The following is a 25,804-nucleotide window of genomic DNA, read 5'->3' as shown; positions in this document are numbered from 1 at the left end:
AGCTAACTGTCCAAAAAAATACGTACAGTCAAAACGCCTATTGCATAATCGTAATCAGCAACTCATTTGCTTTTTACCCTCGTTAACGTCACATTTTCTGAGCTCTGCTTGTCAAAAGAGGACCCGATTCAAATGAAGTTAAGTTAAATGCGGTGAATACAGTCTTCTGGCAGCCGCCAACACTTTTGGACGTCAGAGTCACTTGAATCTGATCTGCTTATTTTAGAGAAATCTGGGTATTTTTCTGTGAAAATCTGGAATATATCTAGATAATCCACGTAATCCAAATGGAAACTGCCACAGCTCTGCAAAGATAAATTTAGGAAGCAAATGAGTCAGATTATGACCCCAAAACGTCTATGGAGTCAATAAATACATGAATAAATAAAGTGTGACTTTACTTAATACTTTTACAATACATAGATGGAGAGATTCACAAACCATCTGTGTCATCGACTGAAATGATGAGATTGCGAGATGGAGAGATGAGAGTTTATTCCTCCTCTTTTATCATTGGCCGAGACATTTTAAATGGGACTTTTATGTCGTCTCTAAGAAAGAAGGGCCTTCCTCAACCGCCCCTCCCTCCACACTCCCCTCCTCTCCTCTCATTGGCTGCCTATGAGATTCTAAATCTGCTCTGCCAGCGGTTGGACGTTGTTCTCAGCCAATGAGGAAAGAGCAACTGTTGCATTCATTTACCCCCTTCTGCAGGGCTCCTTCTGCTGCAGCCTCTCACTCTGGATCTGAAGCGGTGAACAGTGTCACAATAATAGGAATATTATATGACCTAAACACTTCTGCATTATATACACAACAACTTACTCAGCGCAAGTGATTTTTATCGGAACTATCTACATACATTTAAATAAATGTATGTTTCTCTGTAGCCTGTAGTATAATGTTATATCAGATCATCTCCTGAGATCTTAGTTGCTTAATTATGTATTTATCTTCTGTAGTACCACAACTTATTCCCTCAGTGCCATGACAGGGAAAAGTTATCTTAACAACAAAATATTATATGATTACCATAACAAGACCGATTATACAGAGAAGAGAAAGTGAGAAGAGAAAGAGAATTACTCTAGTTTCCAACGCCCTCCATCGGCAGCGACATTCTCTCTCTCTCTCTCTCTCTCTCTCTCTCTCTCTCTCTCTCTCTCTCTCTCTCTCTCTCTCTCTCTCCTCTCTCTCGTTGCCACTGCGCGCCCGTGCAGTTCCCCTCACACCGCTTCCGAGGCTCTTGGAGAGAGGACGGATGAACGGCGCTGACGGTAGTCTACCTGATTTGATACCCGAAGGAGGGAGGGATGCTACGGTGATTCCCCTCTTTTCTCTCCCAACACCCAAAACCTCCTCACCACTCCTGTTCATCACTTCAATCTCGGAACGTTATCAAGACGCACTACTGCTCTGTCTATCATATATACATTTTTTTGTATCCATCTTTTAACCCGTTTGGTTGGTCTTGCCTCTGCGCTCCAGCAGGATAAAACATAGGAGAAAGAACATTTTGGTTGTTTTTTAACCCCCTCTTCTCCAAGCGCACACAAACAGAAAAAAAAACTGGGGTTTAAATCAGTGGATGTGTTGGACATCTGATGAAAGAAGCAATACTTGTTGAGAGAAGTGATCGTTTTCGACCGGCGTGTATGTATTGGAGGAATTTCCTTGGAGAGACGGGCTGCGCGCGGAGTTTCTCACTTCCAAGGTAAGGACCGCTTGAGTTAAAGGACTGGGATTTTTGCCGTTGTTACCTCGACACAGTCCCATTCATCTCTTTTCCCTCCCAGTCTGTTTCTGTCCCCCCTCGCTGTCCGTGCGTCTTTCTGCAGAGGCTTTTAATGAGCGTAAAACAGGCGAGAGCGAACGAAGAGAAATGTTTCGGTTTCCGGGGAGATTCTGGATTCGACTCTGGATTAATCCAAACACAGGGTTGTCACACAAGCATTAAATATATAAAAAGCCCACTGTGAGAGGATGTCAGACTTTTTTATGTTTGAGCACGTAAGGAATAAGCTACGAGGACCCCACAGAGCCGTTGCGCATTAGCAGTGGAAACCAAATATGAATGTATTTGTTGTGCTGCTGGCTGTAACAGTGCGGACTTTCTTCCTCGGGACCACTGGATGACGGTTGGATTTGTGCGGTTTTCACAAAACACAGACTGTATTTTTTCACGTTTGCGGCTCCGTGTGTTTTGGCGTGTGTCTGCATATTTGCGCTCGTCTGGTGTGTGTGCGTGCGCGTCCGACAGTGTGTGTATATGCGTGTATGTCTGGCCACGTATCGGGGCTATAATCTCGGTGTAGGCTCTCTTTCGCTGTCTCGGTGCCTCCCGGCGCTTCTGCGTAACGGCGACGCACAACTTTTCTTTGGATCACCGTTAACGCAGGCTCAATTTTTGTGTATGTTTCACGGTCAACTCACATCATTCATAAAAGGAGAGAATTCACTTAATCACTTTAATAAATCAAAAGAGACGAACGGTCGTCACTTTTTGGATGGACTTCATTTGCATTTATTTGGCACATAGGTCTATTTCTCCCAAAAAGCGTTTTTACCTAAATCGTTTTTTTTTTTTACAGTTTAAATGGTCAACTTAAGCCAATTTGATGTCCTTTCTGCGTCGGTTTCCTCTCTTTGCATGGTTCATTATCGCTTTGTAGACTTAAGATCTTGAAATATGAAGCCCCAAAGACTCCATACGGTTTAGTATTCAGTCCATTTGAATACTTCAACCAGAGCTGCGTCCTTGCCCTTTCCGTGTGCGCCAGCGCTGGTGAAACTGCATTAAAACTGCATACAGATCACTTGCCCATAGGGTCATGCAGCCATATTCTGCACTCAATTAGGTCCGTGCTTATCGTCCCTGTAGGGCCACTTTAGATCATTCTTTAATTGTTGCACATACATCTACTGAAATCTACTTAAAACGTGCCATGGCTGGTTGAGTGTGTGTGCCAGTCTTATAGGAATAATTATGGATGCATGAAGTACTGAGATGCTGCTGAGTCGTTTTCAAGGAAGAGTAAGTGAGGTATCGGTGTATAATTTGGCCAGCTGCAATTCCGCTGGGTTTTCAATGGGGGAGCAGAGAGAGAGAGAGAGAGAGAGAGAGAGAGAGAGGCGTTGACTGTAGGGCTGTACAGTCTTTGGTATTCATGGCACAGCTCAACATTGCTGCTCCCAAGCAGGCAATAATCTCTCTCCCTCTCCGCCTCTCTCTCCTTCTGTCTCCCACACTGTTGCTCTATGAAATATCTCCCCTCTCTCCCCCACCTCCAGCACCTCTATTTTTCCTTCTTCCCCGTCCCCTTCTCCCACTCCTCTTCCTCTCCTTCTCCCATCTCTCCTCACCCCACTCTCCCTGACTCTCTGCTCAGTCTTGTGGGAGCCATTGAGAAAATAATTTGCTGTTGTTGTATTTTATCCGACAGAGGGTTCCTACCAGCCAGGCTTGGCTGGCTTGCAGTGTTTTTTTTTTTTTTTGCAGTGCCTTTAAAAAGGAAGACAAAAACGTCTGCAGTCAAGAAAAGAGATAAATATGCACAGAGAGCGGCACTTCAGAGGTCCTAGCTGCAGTTTGTTAAACAGAAAAAAAGCCATTGTAACTTCTTGTGTTACATTCTCACAGGCGAGAAGCTTCTTGTGCCTCCCCTCTTGTTTCCAGTGTTGTGACAGTGTTGTTGGTCTTCCTCTACATTTCCTTATTATGTGGTTACTTGTCAGACATCGCTGTTCATTTCCACCCCCTGCATTTTGCTAATCAGCCTAAAGACCAGTCAACATTGTGGAGAAGAGACACAGAATTCCCCTTTTTGCTTGGTTCTGTGAGTTGACTTTGTGGTCCGGTGGCCACTCAAAAGACACATCACATGAAAAGAATGTCCCTAATTTTTCTTTGTGAATCGCTGCCTCTTATATTCGCTCTGCGACTATAGGCTTAATATCAGAGCCTTCTCACTGTGGCTCCACTAAAGGGTTTTTAGTAAATAACACCACACTATAGGCCCAATTTGTGCTTTAGGATGTTTGCTTAATTCTCTAATTAATTCTTCTAGCCCCAGTATTTCAGTCACATAGTGATTCAGTTAGGATAGAGGACAGAGGGGAGGATCAAGAGGCAAGAAAGATGAGCCGGAGAGGAAATGAGGGGAGAGAGGAGAAGAGAGGAGAGACAACCAGGCAGGCGATCGGAGGAGCAGAGCTGAGACGAAAAAGAGCATGACTCCCTATCAGAATATGAGGAGGAGGCGAGGGAGAATTGGAGGACAGCATGACTTCTATCAGCATTGTATTTCATCTCCCTCTTAGACAGCCACCGCTGTCTGAGCTGAAACGAGACCTGCAGCCAGAATCAGCATGTCTTCACTTAGCTATCTCAGGTACGAACATCTAGCTCCCTTTTCACTTCCCACAAAAGCGAGGTTTTCCGTCTGGGAATGTGATTGTATACTTTAAAAGCAGGACAGAAACACAGAATCCCCTTGTACCAGTGAATCTTTGTGCTATTTAGGGTGAGCGGTATACAGAAACCTGGCATGGATGACAGATGAAAGCGGGGTGGGTGAGGTATCAGATATTTTTCACTGATGTTCAGCCAAGAAATCGCACAGAAAGTGACACAGAAATGTCGTCAGATTTGTTGGATTCGAATAAGCCGTTTCAGGACCTGGCAATAGATATATTCTGCCTCATGGCTGTGTTCCTTATAGTTTGTAGACATAATTAATTCTGTGAGCGTTCCTTCAGCTATGTTTGAAAAGACACATCTAGGCCAGTGAATGTTGTATTCGAGTTAAGCTGCACGCTCTAATCATGGTTACAGATCACATTGTGTTGGTGGGGAGTATGCAATAAGTGCATACTAGTAATAAATACAGGTTCATAGCTACAAAGTGATTTAAGTTGTGTTCCTTATTTTCTTCTCCTTTTCAGACATTCATCCATTTCATCTTTTTGCAAACAGGCTTAATATTTGAAATCTTAATGTTCTTTACATTGAATGACTGACTTTGCAGACAAAACATATGGATGTTTTATGTAAACCATGACCCTCACCTGCATATGATATGCTTATGTCCTGGTGTTTACTTTGAAGTTTGACTTTGACTTTGGCTGTGAGCCACTTTTAAAGATTGTTTGGCCAAAGTTGTCTGGATTTTTCCACATTCTTGAAATGTGCAGGACTGTGAATTTTGAAGAAAGAAGAAAAGCCTTGCCAACCCGAATGAGTTTAAAAGTAGCTGACTGCAAACACTACTGACGTAGCTTGCCAGGGAGGCAGCGAGATAGAGAGATTAATTTATTGCACTGTAATTGTTATATTTATATTTAATTAGGGGCCAGCTGCTCCGTTCTCACACACCATGGCATTGTAAACGTATTACTTTGAAACTGTGGAAGAGGGGAAAAAGAAAAGGCTGCGAAGAGAAACAGAAGGAGATGTTGAAGATGAGGAGACAGAATTCAAAGAGAAGATAGAAAGAAGAGATAAAGAGGGGAATGAATGAGATCTTTTCTAAGTGACGATAGAGGGAGCTGTTGGGCTTTGCTGCAGCAACGACTGCTCTGCTCTGCTCTCTCCTTTTTCTTCTTTCTTTCTAATTCTTTCCAAATCTCTCACTTTCTCTCTCTCTCTGTTTTTCTTTCCTACCCTGCCTCTCTTTCTCTGAGAGGGCCAGTCAGAGAGATGGAGAGGTAGTTAGGCTCCCCAGGGATGCAGGATTCAATCACCCCATACACACACACACACACACACACACACACACACACACAAAAGTAGTCTGTCTGGATAAGCATGTCCACCGTGACTGGCTTCTGTTACCTTAAGATTCACATTACCTCCCAGAGAGAGAGAGAGAGAGAGAGAGAGCGGGAGGGGGTGGGGGGGGGATGAGATTGAGTTGTTTTTTTCTTTTTTGCTTCAACACGCTTTGCTATCTCCTGGTCCCTATAGGTCCATGGGTTCGATAGACATTTTACCCCTTTCTGCACTGAGTTCTCTCTCAGCTCTTCATCTCTGTTTTCCTGTCCTCTTCTCCTCTATTCAAGTAAACATGGTAAACCAGGTAGATGTTACACTGATTTAATAATTTCCTGTGGCAGTGCGATGGGATTATAACTCTAATCTCCGGCCTCAACCAGATTAAATGACGGAGTCAGTAATTAGTGTTTTTGACCTCTCATCTCTTTACTTGCCTTCAAGAGGGTAAAAAAAGACAGTGGCTGATTTGTTTGCATTTAACGAGGAGTATGGTGGGTGGGGTGGGGGGTGTTGATTTCCTGCGTATTGGTGCATTTGAGGAGGACTGAGCCAGCACAGGTGGTTGACTGTTGTTTCCTGGCAGTATAATGTCCTGGGTTTAGTTTCCTAGGCCTATAAGCATGGAGTTTGTATGTTTCTTTTTCTTGTGCTCATGTGGTTTCAGTTAGTCCGCCAGCGTTCTACATTCCAGTGACATGAACAGTAAAGAGCGTGAACTGGAGAAGCTAAATTACCCACATGTTCAAACAAGGTTTTAATAAATAGATGTAGTCAACCCATTATTGCTATTATTCACTTAAAAACTTGACCCCCCCCATTTGAAGTCATTCTTTTGTCCGCTAAGTTTGTGAAAACATCCTATTTTTCTGATTGTATGTTTCATGCTATTAAACATTAAACAGAAATCAAGTTGTTGACATTTCAACGTGTTGACTCAAGTTTCTGATCTTTTGAGGGTGTTTCCCTGCCTTCAACCTACTGCATGCTGGAATTGAATCCATGAAATGAAATTAAACATCAAGCTAAAGTCAGTAAACTGGAAAATGCTTTTCATGTTTGGCCACAGAAATAAACCAGTGACAGCGTAACTCATGAACATGTCCCGTGCTCTCATTATTTGATGTGGAAAGTCACATTGAAGTCATTTAAGTAGCGCAAGCAGAAGCTGGATGGATGCAAATAAGGACTTGGAGACAGGAAATGTCGCCACAAATAATACCAGAAAACAACAAGGACACCACACACTGCAATTAAACAAAAAGCATGTGGCGGGCGGCACAGGAACACTCAAGCGTCAATTAAAAATCGACTTTTAAAACTTAGCTTTTTAATCGCCTTTTATCCTGAGAACATAATGCCTGAAGCTGCAGCAGAAATCCCTTTGGCTTTTAGTGTTGAAGCTTCGTCGGTTGTTCTCCAGGAGCGGCTGAATATTTGCTCTTCAGATAGCGTGACCTTTTCTCCCATACGTTAGAGCCGTGTGGATGTACTGCCAGATGATGAGGCTGTGGTGTAATTGTGATAACGGATCAATGGTAATTCAGGATTAACGTGCGATTTCATTGATCTCACTATTGATGATCAGAATGCTGCGTTGACGGGGATATTGATCGGATTAGAATGAGAATTGATTACTCCAGATAGAGAGCGGTATTGATCAGAGCGCCACGTGTTTGGATAAGTGTGTGCACGTAAGCTTTCTCATCCATGAATGCATGCCTATATGTGAAAGCAAATGTAACGTCAATGAGAGTTTGCAGGTGTAGTTGTATATAGTGCAATTTTTTTTTCCCGTGTGTGTGTGTGTGTGTGTGTGTGTGTGTGTGTGTGTGTGTGTGTGTGTGTGTGTGTGTGTGTGTGACCCAATGTAATTTGTTTTCTGTGACAGTCGTTAGGTGCAGTCAGGTGGTTTGTGGTCTCATGACACAGGTCACACGAGAGGAAGAAAAGCAAGGTTGTTGTTGTTTTTTTACTGCCAATTTTATCTGCATATTTTTGCTCTAGTAGACAGTATTCAGCAGGGAGAGACACTGAAAAACAGCGAGGCAGAAGAGAAAAAGAGAAGGGATATGTGATGAAGGTCAGCAACAAAGTTCATCTCATGCATGAATTTGAGGAGATTTTCTTTGCATTCTTTCCAGCCATTTGGTAAAAAAAAAAAAACTACTGTAGATTGGGGTCAGTGAATTTATTTGAGGATTTTGTTTCAATGCCAATTAATAATTCACAGCTGAAAGGCTCCTGGTTTGACTGATTGTGTATGAAGTACAGTAGAGTCAGTGAGAAAGAAAAGGAAGAAGGAAAGAGAGGCTAGTTTCTGCGTGCGGGTCAAGGAGAGATTTAATGAGTCGTTTGCTTCTCATTATTCAGGATAATAATTAACAGTGTGTGTGTGTGTGTGTGTGTGTGTGTGTGTGTGTGTGTGTGTGTGTGTGTGTGTGTTCATTTTGTCTTTGGAGCCACCAATGAAGCAGCCATTCATAACTCTTTCTCCTCCCATCCTCATCCACATTTTCTGCAACCAAATGTTCATTTCTATATGGATTCATCTTTGTGTTAGTAAAATGGATGAAAATAGCTAAATAAATTCTCAGTTTAACTTCTGAGAACCCAAAGTGATGTTCTCAAATTGTTCTTTGACAAATGACTTAAACTAATTATTGGTTATCTACCTCTTAATTGATTTCTCTTTCTCTCTCCGTCAATTTCACCCTTATATCTCTCTCTCTCTATCACGTCACTCCCCTAAGCTTGCGACACACACACACACACTAACCCACGCACACAAACATAAACGCACAACTTTGAGTGTGCATTTACAGACGGTGTGTTGGTGATTACCATAATTAACATGGTTATGCTAATTGTAGCGAGTTCATTTTGCTGATGTAACATATTTGTAGAGGTGAACTCTATGGACAGACGGGTATAGCTTCAAGTTACAATGTGTGTGTGTGCTGTACATGCATGCATTTATACCGCAGAAGTGTGTGTGTTCTGTCCATGTTAGCAGCGTTATTTTGCAGCGTGCACAAACACACAGAGTAGTGCTCTCCCACACACACACACACACACACACACACACACAGACACACACACACACAGGTCAGCCAAAACAGCAAATGCTGCATGAAGCTTATCTGATTATGAGCAGGGTTAGATAGAGGACTCTCCATCGTAGGGGTGGATGAAGCGACAGGCAGATAAACAGACCGATAGATAGTTTAAATAAAAAAGAAATGGCGTCCTGTTGGCTCACAGGTCTAAAAAAAACATGCAACTGTGACCTCCGTCTGGCCAAGAACATTTGTCACACATCCCTCCCCTGCACATTTTTCCTTTGTTTTGCCACAGTTTAGACTAACAAGAAAGTGAGAAATTAAAGAAAGTGAGAAATTGAATTGAATGACAGAGGAGGGCACAGAGGACAGAAATAGCTGCATAATGAGCATCCCTAACATAGAGCTCCAGGGCAGAATGCACGACAAATTGTTATGATGTGTGGTGTCCGATGTCATGGTGAGAGGTGGGGGCTCTGGCGCCCATTTGTAAAAACGTTCTCTCTGGAAATAAATGGCCTAATCTCCATGTTTACTCTCTGTGCCATTTTTTCAAACTACATAATTTATTTAGCACATTTAGCTTCCCATTGTGAGAGAGGCATTCTCTAACATTTCCAACAGTGTTTCCTACAAAGAAAAGCCTTTAGTGTTCTGTTCTTCTGTTTAGTGTTTCTGTGCCTTCCAAGGAGACAGGAGAGTTATGGCAATAACATTTGGACCGATTTACCGGTAAATTCATTTTGATGGTCGTATTATTTTGAGGAATGTCACAAAAATAGAGTCATGGCACCCAATTTTTCAAGTAAGAGAATGGCTTGTTTGTCCTCTCTGCTGTTGTGTAGAGCTTGTTACGACAATTGTTATGTAGAAAATCATTCTTTTGCTTGCATTGTGGTATGGTAGGAGTGGGTGTAAGCTAATGGGATTTTTACCCATGATTCACCAGTGTTTAAAGTCAAAGTCAAATGAAAGTCACGGGAATCATACGATTATAATTCATGTTTTTGTCCATCTTTGGACAGCTACGAGACCAAACCATAAGGAGGGGAATGTTTTTGGAAACACAGACCATCTTACGGTGTGTATCATTATCACTTGGATGGATATGAGAGTCTTCTTACTCACATATACTGTATATTTTAATGTTTCAAAGTGTGTATGTGCATGTCTAGCATTAACCACTCAGCATGCTGGCAAGGCATGCTCTTGATGTCAAAGTAATGCTTTGATCACGCTGGGACTTATCGAGTAGTTCTCATCCTCTCCTGTCTCGTCCTCTCCTCTTTCCTTTCGTTCCTTCCTCCCCTATCCTCTCTTCTTATCTCTCCTCCCTTTCTCATTTTCCTCCGCCTGTCTTCTTTAGTATGCCTCACCCCTCTTGCGCCCCCCTCACGTTTTCTGTACTTATCCCGGCTGTGTTTTAGACAGGACACAGTTACTCACCTGAAAAGTGTCCCAAAATAAACCTGACTACAACAGATATATTAAATACAATTGAGTTTTATTATTAAATATACAACATGACAAAGTTCTGGTATCACTAAATATAATCTTTGCTAAAATTAAGCATCAGACAGACGGACTCATCCATGCATTCGTATTTTATCATCACATAATTAGTTTTACTAATGAGCCACTCTCCAAAAAAAACAGCTGGAGTCCTCGTTGATTCAGCTCTGTGGATGTGAAGGTGGGCTCTGAAAGACAATGTTTCTGTCTTCTGTGTACCTTCACACACACAAGGCCTTGAGATTATATAACCACTGTCTTAGTCCTACACTAAACACACAAACAAGACTGCACACTTTATGATTAGATGGTGTAGTGGCAGATGATGACTCATGCACATACACAGAAGGAGAGAAAGAGAAATAGCGATAACACACAGAGTTCATACACAAAAGGCATGTTTTCTTTCTACACGAGAGAGCATTACTGCAAGGTTGACCTCTTTACCATAATAACTTCTCTCCATTCGCCTCCCTCTGTCTCCTTCTTTATTTCTTTGCTGTCCTTTCTCTCTTCCTGCCATCACTCTCACACTCCCTTTTAGCATCTTTCCTCTTTTTTCTGTCCCTCTTTTTCGTTTCTGTCTCTCTCTCTCTCTCTAGCCATGCATCATTGACCGTGACACTTATAATGGTGTAATATGATTGAATATGACTGCTGCTTCTTCATTGAACAGTATTAATTTCACTTTTTTTCCATGCGAACGGCTTGACTCCAGTATATCTCTTTGCCGACTCTGTGCCTTAATCCTTGACCATGACTCAGAGACTTATATAGCGCGCTCTCTCTCTCTCTCTCTCTCTCTCTCTCTCTCTCTCTCTTGTCATCCGTCCTATAATTTTTTTTGGTATATCTGCTTCTGTTCTTTATCTTTTATAAATCTTCTAAAAAGTCTCAATTTCTCATTCTCTGTCGGTCTTGATCTCCCGCTTCAACTGTCTCTTTAGGTTTCAGTTGCAGCTGTGACAGCATTGACCTTTACAGTGAAAGGAGAGGCAGTGAATAACAGATATAGCTTCCCATAGGACTGGCTAATTGTTATATCGCTATAGAAGGCCTTAGCTATATATAGGGACAAGTGGAAGGACTGATACAAGGCCGATCTTGATACTGACACTTTTCTTCACACCGCTGTGAATCTATATATGAAATATAATCAACACCTGCAATTCAAAGGGAAGGATTTCAAAAAACACAGCCGATTCTGCCCTTTAAATGTTGATGAGTATGTGAGTGAGAGGTGAAAGATGTGGTGCCAATCACTTAGTATTTCAGCAGGTGTTATTATGGGTGAATGTTTGACTCTGGAAAATAACACTTCACTCAGCTGATCTGACAGGTTGCCGTTTTTGTAATTCTAACCAATACTTTTCAAATCCACAGCCATTATCCACAACATGGATATGTTTTTAATGGTCTATAAATAATCTATACAGATTGACAAGTCAAATTTTAAAAGTTAAATTTATCATCCAGTGAAGTAGCAGTTGCTTGGAGCCATTTTCATACATCCTATGTGTGTTCAGTCTTTATGTAGAGTGACATCAAATTTTGTTTATTATTATTGTGATGTTATGAAGGCAAGAGCCATCAACACTGTTTATATTCTAGTGGCAAGGTTGAACAAACAAGGTCACAGTGTGTGTGTGTGTGTGTGTGTGTGTGTCTCTCTAATGTGCCCCTGCATGTGTTTCCGTAGTCTGTGTATGTGTCATTTCCGTGCACCTGAGTATGAGCATCACCAGAGCAACAAATAAAAGTAATTTCAGTCCGTGTGCATGTGTCCATGAGATATGCTTGTTCACCCTGGGCTCTGTGTGTGTGTGTGTGTGTGTGTGTGTGTGTGTGTGTGTGTGTGTGTGTGTGTGTGTGTGTGTGTGTGTACATTTAAGCATGCATCTTGCCTTGTGCTCTATAATCTTTATGAGAACCAGGTGTCTCCAAACCCAGAAAAAGACCTGGGATTTCCTCCAAAGAGCAGACAATTCTGTAGTTTTGTGAGATAAAGCATTAAGTTGAGTTAAGATTTGGTGGTTAAGGATGCAGTATGGATTAAGAGTTTGTGAAGGGGATCTAGTCTCAAAAAAGTTTACTGCAATAGTAGTTTGACAGTGTGTGTGTATGTGTGGGTGTGCGTGCGTGTGCACGGGGGCAGGCATACAGTAGTAAATACATCACCGCTTGTCTAGACAGCTGTTTTGACCTTTTTATATGAGAAAAATAGTCCTGATGTTTTCTTCACAGAGCATGCTAATATTTTATTCAACAAGGCAATGCACCAATCTTTAAGAGCAGATTAGAGCAGTAAAAGCTGCATGTCATCAGGTTTCACTCTCGAGATGAAAAAAGAAATCTATCAAAGACAATATCTTCCTGTGACATTTGGAGCTGAGAAAGAGAAAACACTTCTCTCATTTGTGTGGATTTCCATTTTCTATTTATCCTTGCACAATGTATACTGAATGGGGATGAAAGGGTTCAGTTCCTTAAGGACACTTTACTGCAAAGTGCTGCTGGTGTTGCAGGTGTTGAGTTCTTAGTTAAAAAATATGAACTCTCAACTCCAGGGTGTAGTGATAATGTCATTTTTTTGGTATTGCAAGTTTTCACAAGGAGGTTTTGGGATCCTCAAGGATACAATGGAGCTCCCAATTTCATGAAAAATAAATTCATTTTAAGCCATTTGTCTGGAACACAAAACATAATTATTATGATCCTACATCCAAATAAATGTTCTCTCCAACTCTGGGCACTAACACAAACATTTGGTCAATGAACATTTTTCATGGCAATGGCAACATTTTTCCAGATGGTTGTCTAACCATGCATCAGTTACGGGAACCTTTGTTGAGATATGTGATTCACATGGGGGTCTTTGGTTAGAGAGAAGAGAGAGAGAGAGAGAAGAACGAAGAGTGCAGGCTTATTGAGGTATGTGATTGCAGCTCAGGACAACAAAGGGCTCTCTGTGTCAACCTGGAGGAAGAAGGGAGGGGATCTGGCTTCAACCACCATGTGGGGCTGGAAGATGGGGGGGGGGGGGCGCTTATTATCAAGTACCCAGCGCGTCCATGCATTGGTTTGGAGCGGGACAAGGGGGAACAGAAAATGGGGAGGGAAATAAGAATGAAGGGGTATCGTTTTGCAGGGGAGGATGTTTTGGCACAATGACCCTTGTGTCCTCCAGTTTGTCATTGAGTCGAGTGTTTGTCAGTGGTTGGCGGGTGAGGGGTGGGAGAGGGCAATTTAGAGAGGTAATTAGGATCATTACACATGCATGGTAGGTGTAATGGTCCGCAACATTGCTGATCAATTCCTCCCTCTTACCTCCATGTCCACCCCCCTGTCCCTGTCAACTCAAGTTATTAACCATTTCAATAAAAAAGAAAAATGGCTACTTTTCTGATGTTACTCATTAAGCTACATTGTTAAAGTCAAAGGTTGTCAAGACATTTACTTAAGATTGTTTATATTTTACATGTTCAAGCCAAATTCTGCAAGTACAAATGTCACATACAGATCCATAATACCATGTTGAAATGAAGCCCTTCAAGCATTTATTATGTGAAGTGTTCCTGTCATCAGTGATAGGCTCAAAGGTCAAATCAATTACACATCCAACCATACTGTAAGGGCGCTGACACAGAGCCGATTATTGGCCGTCGGACCGTCTGGCGAGGTCGGTGACTCGAGTCTATTTGGTGTGTTCCGTGCCGTCGTCCGTCCGAGGGGCCGTCGGCCTTCATTTGGGCTGACCCGACATGTTCAGTCGGAGACAGGGCAGTCGGGACTCACCCGGAAATGGCGAGCAGATGAGTCTCTCAAAATCTGACGAAAATCTTTTAAACTGACCTTTGTCGATCTGAAATGAAGACAGATTCAGCAACTGCATGGCCTATTTCTCGCTTCAAATGTTTTCAGAAACACGTTTCGCTGAACTATTTTAGTACAATATGAGATCGTATTCTGAACAAGCCGCCATGACAGTCTGGCTGTGAATTTCCGGAGAAAAAAGACCCACGTGACGCGTTCGTCCAATCAGCTGCCGGTTTTCATTTTCTGGGAAACAATACAGAGAAGCGCCACCTGCTGCTATGGAGACGCATTACGTTCCCTCAAGTCGGCGTCGCCTCAGTGTGTTTTGAGGCATTTTTTTGGACCTCGGGGACTCGACAGATCAGTCCGGCTGCCTTTTCTGCCGACGGTCGGCCGTCTCGTTGGTGTGTAAGCACCTTAAGACATATCCTTGCTCCTTGTACAACTGCAACAACAAGGCAATTTTCTATTTCTTTCCCGTTTTTATTGTATATTCTATTCCATGTTTAGATGTCCAACATTGAACAGCTGACATGAGAGAAGAACTATTAAATATTTATGAACGTATTAGCTATCCTGCGGTTTTTACTTACAAAGGTATAAAGAGTTTAATGATGCACATACTGCTTTGAGATCAAACCCATCATTGCACTTTATCATCAGGAATAAAAACAGCTTTGAAGCTATTAAACCACTAATGACGTCTAGGTGCACAGATCATGACCTGACTGTGAGCCTGAATGTTTGGCCAGTAAGGTCTCCATGGGCTAATGTGAATGTAAACGGTGTGTGTCAGTTACTGGATAAATGGGATGGGGGGGTGTAAACATCCCAGGCTGAAGGGAGGTCTTTAAAGGCTTAGTGGCATCCACTAAAACCTTGTGTTCTGCCCCTTGCCTCCTCAATAGAGCAAAGCTAATCTGGGTCTGCTTAGGGCTGCTTGCTTCATCTCTTGGGTGACTGTCTCCCTCCTTCTCCCTTTCCCATCTCGACCTAAGTGACTCACTGTCTCGCTCAAGGACACTTTGGCGGGTCACACGGTTGTTGATGAACATATATTGCAGTGAAAGAAGTTTTGACCTTTGAGCCAGATCGGTCTGTCAAACCGCTTGATGAAAACCTGCTGCCAGTGGTACGGAGGTTTGTCTGACTCTGACATATGTCTGCCTTTCTGTGCACTCAGTTGACTTCCATGTTTAAGGAATACACACAGACTGTTTTTCAATTCCATACTACAGATCACCAGCATATATATGTATTTAGTATAGTGTAGAAACAAAAATGTTGAACGCGTCTTTGGGAAATCATTTGCACCAGTGTTTGATGCTGCAAGTGTACTCAAGTGTTAGCATAGGGCGCTAACAACACTTTGATGATTGTTGTGTTGGAAAAGATAAGCTGAACAAAAAATCTCCCAAAACACTGTGCTTTTCCTTCAACTTAACTTGTTGAAATTATACTTTTTCTCTCTTAAATATACCCATCAGAATGAGGCAAGAACATGTTATTCCAATAAAAATAAAAAAAGGTGTGGCTTGTAAATGAAGGCATCTTTCTCTCTCCATCTCACTATCTCTTCTTTCTGTCTGCCTCCCTCGCCGGCTCCCGGGGGTCATGGTGTCAGCTGTTGGACAATAGGACAGCTGTATCCAGATCAGCCGAAGAGCTACACGCCCCCGGGGTGGGATTAAGCCAATTAGTAGCTGTCAATCACCGTGACATATCATGGACAGCTAGATCAATACTTCGATGAATGGAGGGAGGGTGGCAGTGAGGGAGGACTGGGAGCATGGGTAGATTGAGGAGTGTGTTTGCATGGATGGAGGGATAAAAGGATGGAGAAATAAGTCTGGTGGATGTAAATGGACATTTGAGATTGGAGGGGTGGTTGGACTAAAAAAAGGAAGGAAACAAAAGTGAGCAGAGATCAGATGGGTTTTTGAACGGATGGAGGGACTAAATGAACTATATTTTAAAACCACTTCTGTTTTAAGCTTGGACTGATACAATACAGCAAAGAAATGAAGGAGAGATGCTGAGAGACAACGCAAGATGTTGCTTCTTATGAAGTCACTGTGATAAAATACTGGAAATGATTAAAATAGTACAAAAAAATGTAGATGATGTATTGTATGAGGATAAAATGCAGAAAGGATGGTTAGTATGAAAGTGAGATAGGTAAAAAGTCATTTGGGGGGAAAAAAATAGAGAAAGAAAGGGATCCAAAGAGATAAAAAAAAGACATTTGCCATAATAAAGTGAAGCCGCAGCTTGCCACCCCAAGAGACGTTAAAATAAATAGGTGTGTAAATCCGTAGCCCCTCTCTCTGTCCTGATCATCGCTCTCTGTCTCCCATCTGTTTTCCATTTAAGTCTTTGTGGGCGTGTGCTCCGTTTCCCAAAGAGTTTTGTGGGAGACAGAATTTGTTTATCATGGTTGGGGACATCAGAGGATCCCATCTCCTGACAGCTGAGAGAGGCCCCAGAAGAGAATCAATAGAAAGAATGACAGGGAGGGAGGAGAAGGATGTGGGGTATTTTGGAGGGGAATAAAGCAAGAAATGAGGCAAAAAAGGAGAGGAAATTAGAAAAAAGAAGGGGAATAGGGATGCAGATGGTTAATAAAGAACCACGCAATCGAATTCAAGCAAGAAAGAAAGAAAGACAGGATTTAGGAAAGATGTGTTGAGTCTATTTAAATTAAGAAAGACTCAAAGAATGAGAATGAATGATGGATTTATATAATAGTATGAAGGGGAAGACATGGAGTAAAGTGGAAAAGGAAGGATGGCGATCTTAAAAAACATTGGCACATCCGTCGTATCCAGACTATTAGGAAATAATTGAGAATGGATATGCCTTCAATGGCAAAAAGCTACTGTTTGGAGCTGATTGAGCTGACATTGAATGGACTGTAGAAATACAGAATATAGAAATGCTTAGACATTAAAGAGACGAGGGAGAAAGGGAAAAAGAGGAGAGGAACTGAGGAGAAGTGGGAGAGGGAAGGGGAGAGAGAATAGAAAGGAAAGGGAGAGAAATTGATGTACAAACATCCAAACAAATTACGGATGGGGAAGAAAAGTGGAGGATGCAAGTGACACAAAGAGTACAATGAAGACAGAAATGAGGGGAGAAAAAATAATGAGGTGTTAAAAGCAATAACACATGAATAAAAGGATGTGAGAGGAAGAGGAGCTTCTATAAAAAAGTAGGGGGAGAAAATGAATGGGAGGCCAAATAAGTGAGGAAGAGGAGGAAACGGGACAAAATAGCAGAAAAGGGAGAGAGGGGAGGAAAATTAGGAGGGGAGGATGTGGTTGTATTAATATGAAGCCTGGAACATCTGGCATGACTTTCAAAAAGTGCTTCTGTCTTTTGAGTGTGTGTGTGTGTGTGTGTGTGTGTGTGTGTGTGTGTGTGTGTGTGTGTGTGTGTGTGTGTGTGTGTGTGTGTGTGTGTGTGTGTGTGTGTAAGGAGGAAATTGGGTGGGGGTTTGTTAGTCTAAAGCAGTGATGCACAAAGACACACCAACCAGACCTGCCACACTCACTTATATACGCCTGGATGGATACAGAACGAAAGATCGAAGGTTTGAGAAAGAGAGGGATGGGGATTTTTTTTTTAAAGAGAGAAGCTAGATTGGAAGAGGTGGATAGAAAGAGGAGAAGGACAGATGGACGGGAGGGGTGAGGGGAGAGCAGGACAAGGGGGGAAGGAGTCGGAGGAGGGATTTGTTTTTGATTGATATATGATTTACTTCGCTCTCCAAGGCCAGCGAGTCATGTAATCATCAGGAGGATTTTTTTGATTTGCACTCTTTATGGAAGGCATGTGATGTTTCTTCAGCTCATTCATGTGTCTGCTTGGAGGTGACAGAACATAGACTATATTTTTCTTTCTCTGACATGTAAATAGTCCTCATCAGGACTCGCAGATGTTCATCATGAAAAACTTTTTTTTTTAACCATATAGAAACATATTGTTACGTGTTTCAACTCTCAGTGAGGCTTAAGGTTATTCATTGTTTTCTTCTCTTTTCTTCTATTTTTCATTTCCTCTGAGAATAAGGGCTTTTTGTGTTATTTAAATCTTATGAAATGTATTTTGCCCCTTTAGTATTTTTTTTTTTTTTTTCTCCCAAAAACTCTTTGAACAAGTGTATTTTCCGCCTGAAATCACTCTTAAGGAGGCTCTGAATAATTCATGCTGTTTCGTCAGTAACACTGTTCTAACTTTTGGAGAGGAAAATGTTCTTTTCTGTTGCTTTCTCTGTGCACTTGTTTATACTGCTGTATTGCATGTATTACTTTTACTTTGATTAATAGAAGTGACCTTTAATATTTAATACTTCTGAAACTTCTGACAACTTTTTAGTCCCTCTTTTCCTCTTTAAAAGTGTATTCTGTCTGGTCTTTGATTTTCCGCCTGTTTTAACCCTTATGGAGGTGCTGAATAATTCATTGGGTTGTGCTCCCTCTAGTTTTGCTAATGGGTCAGTCACAAAACCATACATTTGTAAATGAGGGTAATCCACCTTTATGAGTCCCTGTGCATGTGTGCAAGGCAGTGTGTGTGTGTGTGTATGTGAGTGTGGGATTTGTGTGTTTAGACGGGTCAGACTCTCAGGTTTTAAGACAAGGAGCGTTTTGTCCAACAAGAATTTTGTGTTGCTTGTGTGTGTGCGTTTTAGCTGTCGAGTGCTGCCAGGATTTGGCTGGGCTACCACAATGACCCTTTCATCCGAAGAACCATCTGATTGTGTGTATGCGTGGTTGTTCGTGCCTCTGTGTGTGTGCTGCGTGCGTGTGTGTGTGTGTGTGTGTGTGTGTGTGTGTGTGTGTGTGTGTGTGTGTGTGTGTGTGTGTGTGTCTGCATGTGTGTGCGTAGAGTGATTTTGTAGCCCTCTTTTCTGTGCGACCCAATCTCTTTATCTGTCCAGAACAATAAAAGATGGAAGCCTGAAGGCACAGACACAAGACAGACAGACAAAGCTGTATAATTCAGGTCACTGGCATCGCCTCAACACACAACCACACAATCTGCCAATAAAGGCACAGCCTCTATACCTGTTTCCCTATTTTTCCATTAACACAGGTGTCTTGAACTGTAAACACCCCAGTGAGAGGTGGATCGGCTATCACAGCTTTTCTATCCACCACACAGACTATGCGTCTTGCCGAATGCTCTGAAAATGATCTCTTGTCCTAAGTGTGTGTGTGCTTACCTTTAACACATACAACTGACACTATTAAAGCAATAGCAGAATATGGTCAAATTCCTAGATTACAAACATTAGCAGCATGCAGTAGTAAGAAGTGCCAGAGCTGCAGGACAGAAATGAGAGCAGAGCAGTGAAGTAGAAAAGCTTTTTAGCTGCAAGATAAGAGCATATTAGGGTGAGCACAGGTAGGAAAAAACAGGGGGGACCTGAAACGCTTTATTAACTCTTGATGAGACACACTTAAAGCCTACAAGAAAAAGCGAAGAGTAAAATGAGTGACTGGATTTGTGATTGGAAAGGTTGTTTCCACCTCTGGGAAACTCAAAGATAGATTAGACTTAAATGATATCTACTTCAAATAATGGAAAGGAGTATTGCAGATTTAGTCAATGCTTCATGTATAATAGTAGTCAGCATTTTCCAGGCCTTTCTGTTCACTGGATATAAAAATAAGACGTAAGGGGAAGAGGAAGAGGAGAGAGAAACAAAAATGGAGACAAATGAGGAAGGAAACGTACACAAAAAAAAGATAGGAAAGACGAAGAATAGAAAGAAGAAATGAGGCAATGAGGAGAACAAGGGATGGAAACTCTAGTGGTGCAGGCCTTGGTTGTTCACTGCAGTGGGGACATCTTTGTATGTGTGTGTGATGCCAGTTTCCCAGCTGTGAATAGCTCTGTTGAGACAAACCTAGTCTGACAGCAAGCTCACACACACTCAAACTACCTGCTTTGAGGGGAAGCCATTTCGACTTCTTTCTTTCTCTGCAGACATATTTTTTGGCCTTCTTAGACTCCAAATTTGACGAGTTTTCCATGGCTGTGGCCCCCAGTTCCTCAGTGTGCATGCTTGTGTGTGGTTTTGGCTAAAGGACCAAGCTATTTCTGGCATTCTTGATTGGTTGGACATGCTAAGCAAAGTCTGGGTTTATTCCCCACCACTGTTTCTCAAATTTCACATATTCACTTGTTTTTTTCTTCCTTTCTTACTTCTTTTCTTCCCTCATTTACCCTTCGACTCTCCCGCTTCACTCCCCTTCTCTTTCTCCCCATCTTACCTCTTGACTAAACCATGCTAAGAAACCCCCCCCCCCCCCCTGTCTATAGCACGGCCGTCATTTCCATTGTATTATCAGTGGAAAGGTCACACTGATGTGCACTGCAGTTCAAAAAGAACCATGTGCATTAACAGTCAGGGTTTAAGTCTTAAAGAAACACAGGATGCTCTACAACCTGTTCTTAACCATTCAGCTAGCTGTTGCATAGTGGACATATAGATATATAGATATATCCACTATCCACATAGACAGGTGGATGGTTTTAGTGTCTATGTTCTCATTAAGTAACAGTTATCAGCAAATGTGACAATAACTATTTGTGTACATGTTAACTAAAAGGGGAAAAACTTTCTGAAGTCTGGGTGGTCCTGTAGGAGGCAGGGCTATCGTTAGGGAAACAGTGGCTGGTAATAACTTCTAACCATTACATATTAGTGGAGGATGGATGTCAGAGACAATGTAGTAAAGTAGTAAAGTGTTCTATGAGTGAGAAAGAGGGCCTGTAACGTCAAGCATTTACATAACACTAGAGTGAACTGCAGTAAAAGGAACACTTATTGTAATGGGGTGTGTGCCGGACCCACAGGGAGACACAGTAGGAGGTTAAAGAATACAACACACACACACACACACACACACACACACACACACACGCATATGAAGACACTGTTATAAACACACACACACACACACACACACACACACACACACACACACACACACACACACACACACACAATAAAGGGCTGATAAATGAGTTGAGTGTGATGTAAATGGTTGGTCCTTTTATGGTCTTTTTTTTATCTCTATTATTTGTTCCTGTTCCCCCTAAACTTTAACCTCCCTGATGTCTTTCTGATGCATTAAGATGCACAGGAATGTGCGTCTTAACATGAATGGTCTTTTCTCCCTATTCTAATTCTGTGTTTGTTTACCTAGCATGTTGTGACACATCAGAAAAGCACACTTCCTGGTGTATCACAATACGCAGAGATGCTGATTTGAATGGATGTGGACTGTTAGTTCCTGTTAGTCTCTGTTTTACCAAACAGAGAGAGAAAATGACAACCCCTGCTATCCTGCAGGGTAGATGCTAAATCCAACAACATATATATTTCACCAGCTATAGACATTAAGTGCTAGAAAGCAGATGTGTCAATACATTCAATTATACAGGTGGTGAGATAATTGCAGTGCTGCACCTGAGGCAGTCGACTCGAGACTTCTTGTCAAATAACTAATAGCTTCATCGAATGATCGACAAATCATTTCAGTGCTAGATAATTCAATTATTGACTCCTCTTGGTGTAGCTGTTTCTCTTCGGGGATACAGTATTAACCGAAGCTTAGTCTTTACTTTTCCAAAAGAGAGTTTCATTCATGCATTGTGTGTCGCGACAGAGATCAGGGGAGACACAGGTAGGAGTTTTAATGGCTAGGCATTGCACCTGGATGTCATCATGCCCAATTGTGCTCACAGGTAATGAATCCTCACCCTTTATCTTTGTCTTTGTGTGCGTAGAAGTGTGTGCCAGGAAAGTACGACAGAGGCAGACAAAGTAGCCTTGTTCTACACATCTAAAACATTTCAAACAGCTTCAGTACACCCAACCACAAAGGGATTAGAGAAAGCAGAGAGGTGTGTGTCTGTGGGTGTATGGGTGGCACAGATAGAAAGTTGGAGATTTGGTGTGGCATTGGGAAGTGAACGTCTGTTAAAACAGTGTCCTTGACGAAAGCCACTCTATGTCTCTTTCCTTTTACTGTTTCTATATTTTTACACACGCGTCACACCTGTTGTAAACACAGTACCGGTTCAATATGAGTTCCAGAAACCTATAATCACAAGGCCAAAACATGGAGAGTAAAAAAGAAAAAGCAGTTCACCATTACTGAGATGCAATGGTTTCTTCCCATGTCAGTCTGACATCAGTAGGTCGCCGAGATAAATACAGAGGGTAAACTATGTTTTGTAAGGTGGATAAATTGACTTTAGGTGGTTTTTTTTCCATCCCACCTGTTTATTTGTCTCGCTCGGTTTCCCTGTGTATCTGTTTTCACACACTACACAAAACCAACACAAAAGTCTGGCTGGGTATGCCCTCCAGTTGTTAGCTATTACAGAGCCTACAAACTGTCCACTTGCTGGATTGATTAAACTGGAAGTGAACAGCCCTCAACTCTGGTTTTCAGACCGCAGTGTAAAAGCACGAACAGCTTGAGGAATTTAAATTACTGTAAGTTGCTACAAACACTCAAATAGTTCAAAAAACAATCGGCAGGCTTCCCAGGAAATTGTGTGGGATTGATAAAAGATGGAGAGCTCAATAATAACTGAAAACACACCTCCTCAAGAAACACTGCAAGTCCCAGTGAATCAAATTTCCATCTTCTTGCTCCAATACATTGTGTGAGTAGTGAAACAATTCTCTCCCCTTCGACTTACATTTCTTTCACTTTATTTTCCAGTGTTTTGATTGAATTTGTCTATTTTCCAGTGTGATGTGATGTCACAACACCTGTAAAACTGAACTTCTAAAGATAGATAGATAGATACCATGGGGAATCAATAAATACAAACATAATAAATAAATAAAGCATCTAAAAGTCCTCACTGTCCAATCCTAACCGATCTAAATTAACAGGACTGACACAAATAAATCAAATCTCAATTTCACTGTATAGCTTGAAAACGTCTGAACACGTATTACTGTGAATGTGCTTTGAACCTGTGTTAGATTGGTTTGAAGTCTGGTCATGTTTCTAATCAACCTCCAACACTTTATCTCAATCAATTGCTAGAAGGGCTTAATTTCAAAAGGCCGTAGATCCACACAAGCCATCAGGGATCGTAGAAGCCACCGGTAACTTGCTAATAGCATCGCCAGTGTCAGAAATTCTTCTGTAGCTAGCTAATGTCACAACTGGCTATCAAAAGCACAAAAGAGCCTTTGATATTCAGTATAACGGTACACTAAAAAATAGGTGGTTTGCCAAAACAATGTGTGAGTGGAGGAACAGGTGTTTACCCTCCTGGTGTGTTCTGTCCTGCTTTTGGTTTCCTTAGCGCAGCCTCTCTATACTTATCTACAGCTCTGGACACACCTAGCATCTCGGCTCTCTCTCCTCACTTTATCTTGCCCTGGATCCCCTGAGGCTGTTTAGAGGGGATCTGTGACAGATCTGGCTCTGTGTGTGTGTGTGTGTGTGTGTGTGTGTGTGTGTGTGTGTGTGTGTGTGTGTGTGTGTGTGTGTGTGTGTGTGTGTGGGTGTGTGGCATTAGCAGCTCTAGTAGTAATGACAGGCAGATGGGGTTATTCATCAACAGCCAAGTCTCTGAAAGCTCGCTCTCTGTCTCTCTCTCCATTTATCTATCTATCTAAATGGTGCATCTGAATAATGGCAGATAAAAGAAAATCCTCTTTACTTCACTCCTAAGCTCTTTATATTCTTTTTGTCTTCCTTGGTCTTGCATGAACTTTTGCAGTCACAGGGTTACTGTCAGTGCACTATAGCTGTGACCACTACGTTTGCTGCTTATAATGTTAATGGTCAATTAATTAAACATGTCTCTGCTGTTGCTCTCTCAAGTCATTCTGGATAACACTTCACTTCACTTAGATGTGAAAATGTTATTGGCCTATTAATTAGTCCATATGTGAAATCCATATGGGAAGACATTTAAACCGATTACAGCTTCATTTGAGCTTGTGTGCAGATGCAAATCACCCCCCCCCCACACACACACACACACACTATACATTCAAAAACACAGCAGTCACTGCAAATAGGTCAAAACACTAAGACTACAGCAATGCACACTTTCTCACAAAAAAAACACACACATATGAAGACACTGTTAGACGCGCACGCACACACACACACACACACACACACACACACACACACACACACACACACACGCTGCAGGGCTGCCACAGCTCCATTATTTTTCTGAAGTGGCTTTTCAATTCCATGGCTGATGCTTCAGGGAGTGTGTGTGTGTGTGTGTGTGTGTGTGTGTGTGTGTGTGTGTGTGTGTGTGTGTTACTGTGATGAGTGGTGGGGGTGCTTGACAAAGATTGTGACATAAACTATTTATAGTGCCACCCTGGTGTTAGAGTGCAGTGTGTGTGTGTGTGTGTGTGTGTGTGTGTGTGTGTGTGTGTGTGTGTGTGTGTGTGTGTGTGTGTGTGTGTGTGAGGTTGCTGTTGACATTAAATACTCTGTCCAGGATAGTTTGGTGCAGGGCACATACATTGCTGAGACAAATAAAATATAAAATAAGGGAGGAAACTATAGAGGAGGAATAATGTGATTTTTATTTATTTGCTCTGATAAATAAAATGTGACAATATTTAATATTTAATGACAAAACAACCACTGTGTATTTTTTGTATAACCAAACAGCTGGATCAGCTATTATGTGAAGAGACAAGACAAGAGGTTTTAAACAAAGGTGGTCTAACACCTGCTGCCTGCAGGTCGCCATTGACATTACGGATGGTTAACAGGTAGTTACGCATCAAGGCAGGAGACAAACAACTTTGGAGAAGAGGCTATGTGTTGAGACGGCATAACAGGCAGCCAATTAAGAGGGACATATTTGACATTTGCAGGGTGTTTGAACCTGGATTATAGCCTTGTGATGGCAAATCAGAGAAAACAGAGAAGCAGGGCAGAAATAAGTGAACGGCACAAACAGATTGAGGGTAAATGGATTCAGCTTTGCACGCAAAGCCTCAATTCGTGCTGCCTAGGGCAGTGAAATGTTTAAACTCTGAATCCCTGTTGCTGTCTAGGTTTTGCAATACAAAACATGTTAGTTGGGTAATTGGGAGCAATAAAAGTGCACTCTGAAATTTTAATAAGCAAAAACAAAATTCTAAACTTATGCTAACTTACTTAAGCATAACATATGTAGATAATAAGAAAAAGGAAAGAAAAGTGTCAGTGGCAGAATGTATGACAGAAAAAAACAAAACAAAAACAGATTGGAAGGTGACTGAGATTCTCCACCAGCAGCAGTTAGGAGTCTAATTGATTACGGCAAGCCCTATTTTCTAACTGCAGTCTCTTCATTGATCCAGTTACTGCTGCCGCTGCTCAGCTCTCTCCAAGTGATTCTCCAAGTCATTACTGCCAAAAGGAGGGACGCTTCTCTCGGTGGCCTCAGAAACGACTTCAATGCAAAACCTTAGTCAACTCCTCAACAATTCTTAGAACGAGTACAACGTGACCTGGGGTTGGTCTCTAAGTCTAGATTAAATATATATATATATATATATATATATATATATATATATATATATATATTAGGCTGTCAATGGGTTAAAAATGTTTATGTAATTAATTACATACTC

General features: G+C 41.8%; 1 protein-coding gene across 1 annotated transcript in view; it reads left to right on the top strand.

Moving 5' to 3' along the window:
- The first annotated feature begins 1,245 nt into the window (after positions 1–1,245).
- Positions 1,246–25,804, top strand: part of cdh11 (cadherin 11, type 2, OB-cadherin (osteoblast)) — an 88,882-nt gene continuing 64,323 nt past the window's right edge. Inside the window, exon 1 of the mRNA XM_078273317.1 lies at positions 1,246–1,714. The gene's annotated coding sequence lies outside the window, so the exon portion shown is untranslated. The remainder of the gene's footprint in view (positions 1,715–25,804) is intronic.

Source organism: Sander vitreus, chromosome 17 (genome assembly GCF_031162955.1).
Source record: "Sander vitreus isolate 19-12246 chromosome 17, sanVit1, whole genome shotgun sequence".
NCBI classification, from domain to species: domain Eukaryota; kingdom Metazoa; phylum Chordata; class Actinopteri; order Perciformes; family Percidae; genus Sander; species Sander vitreus.
This window is presented reverse-complemented; position numbering and strand designations above follow the sequence as displayed.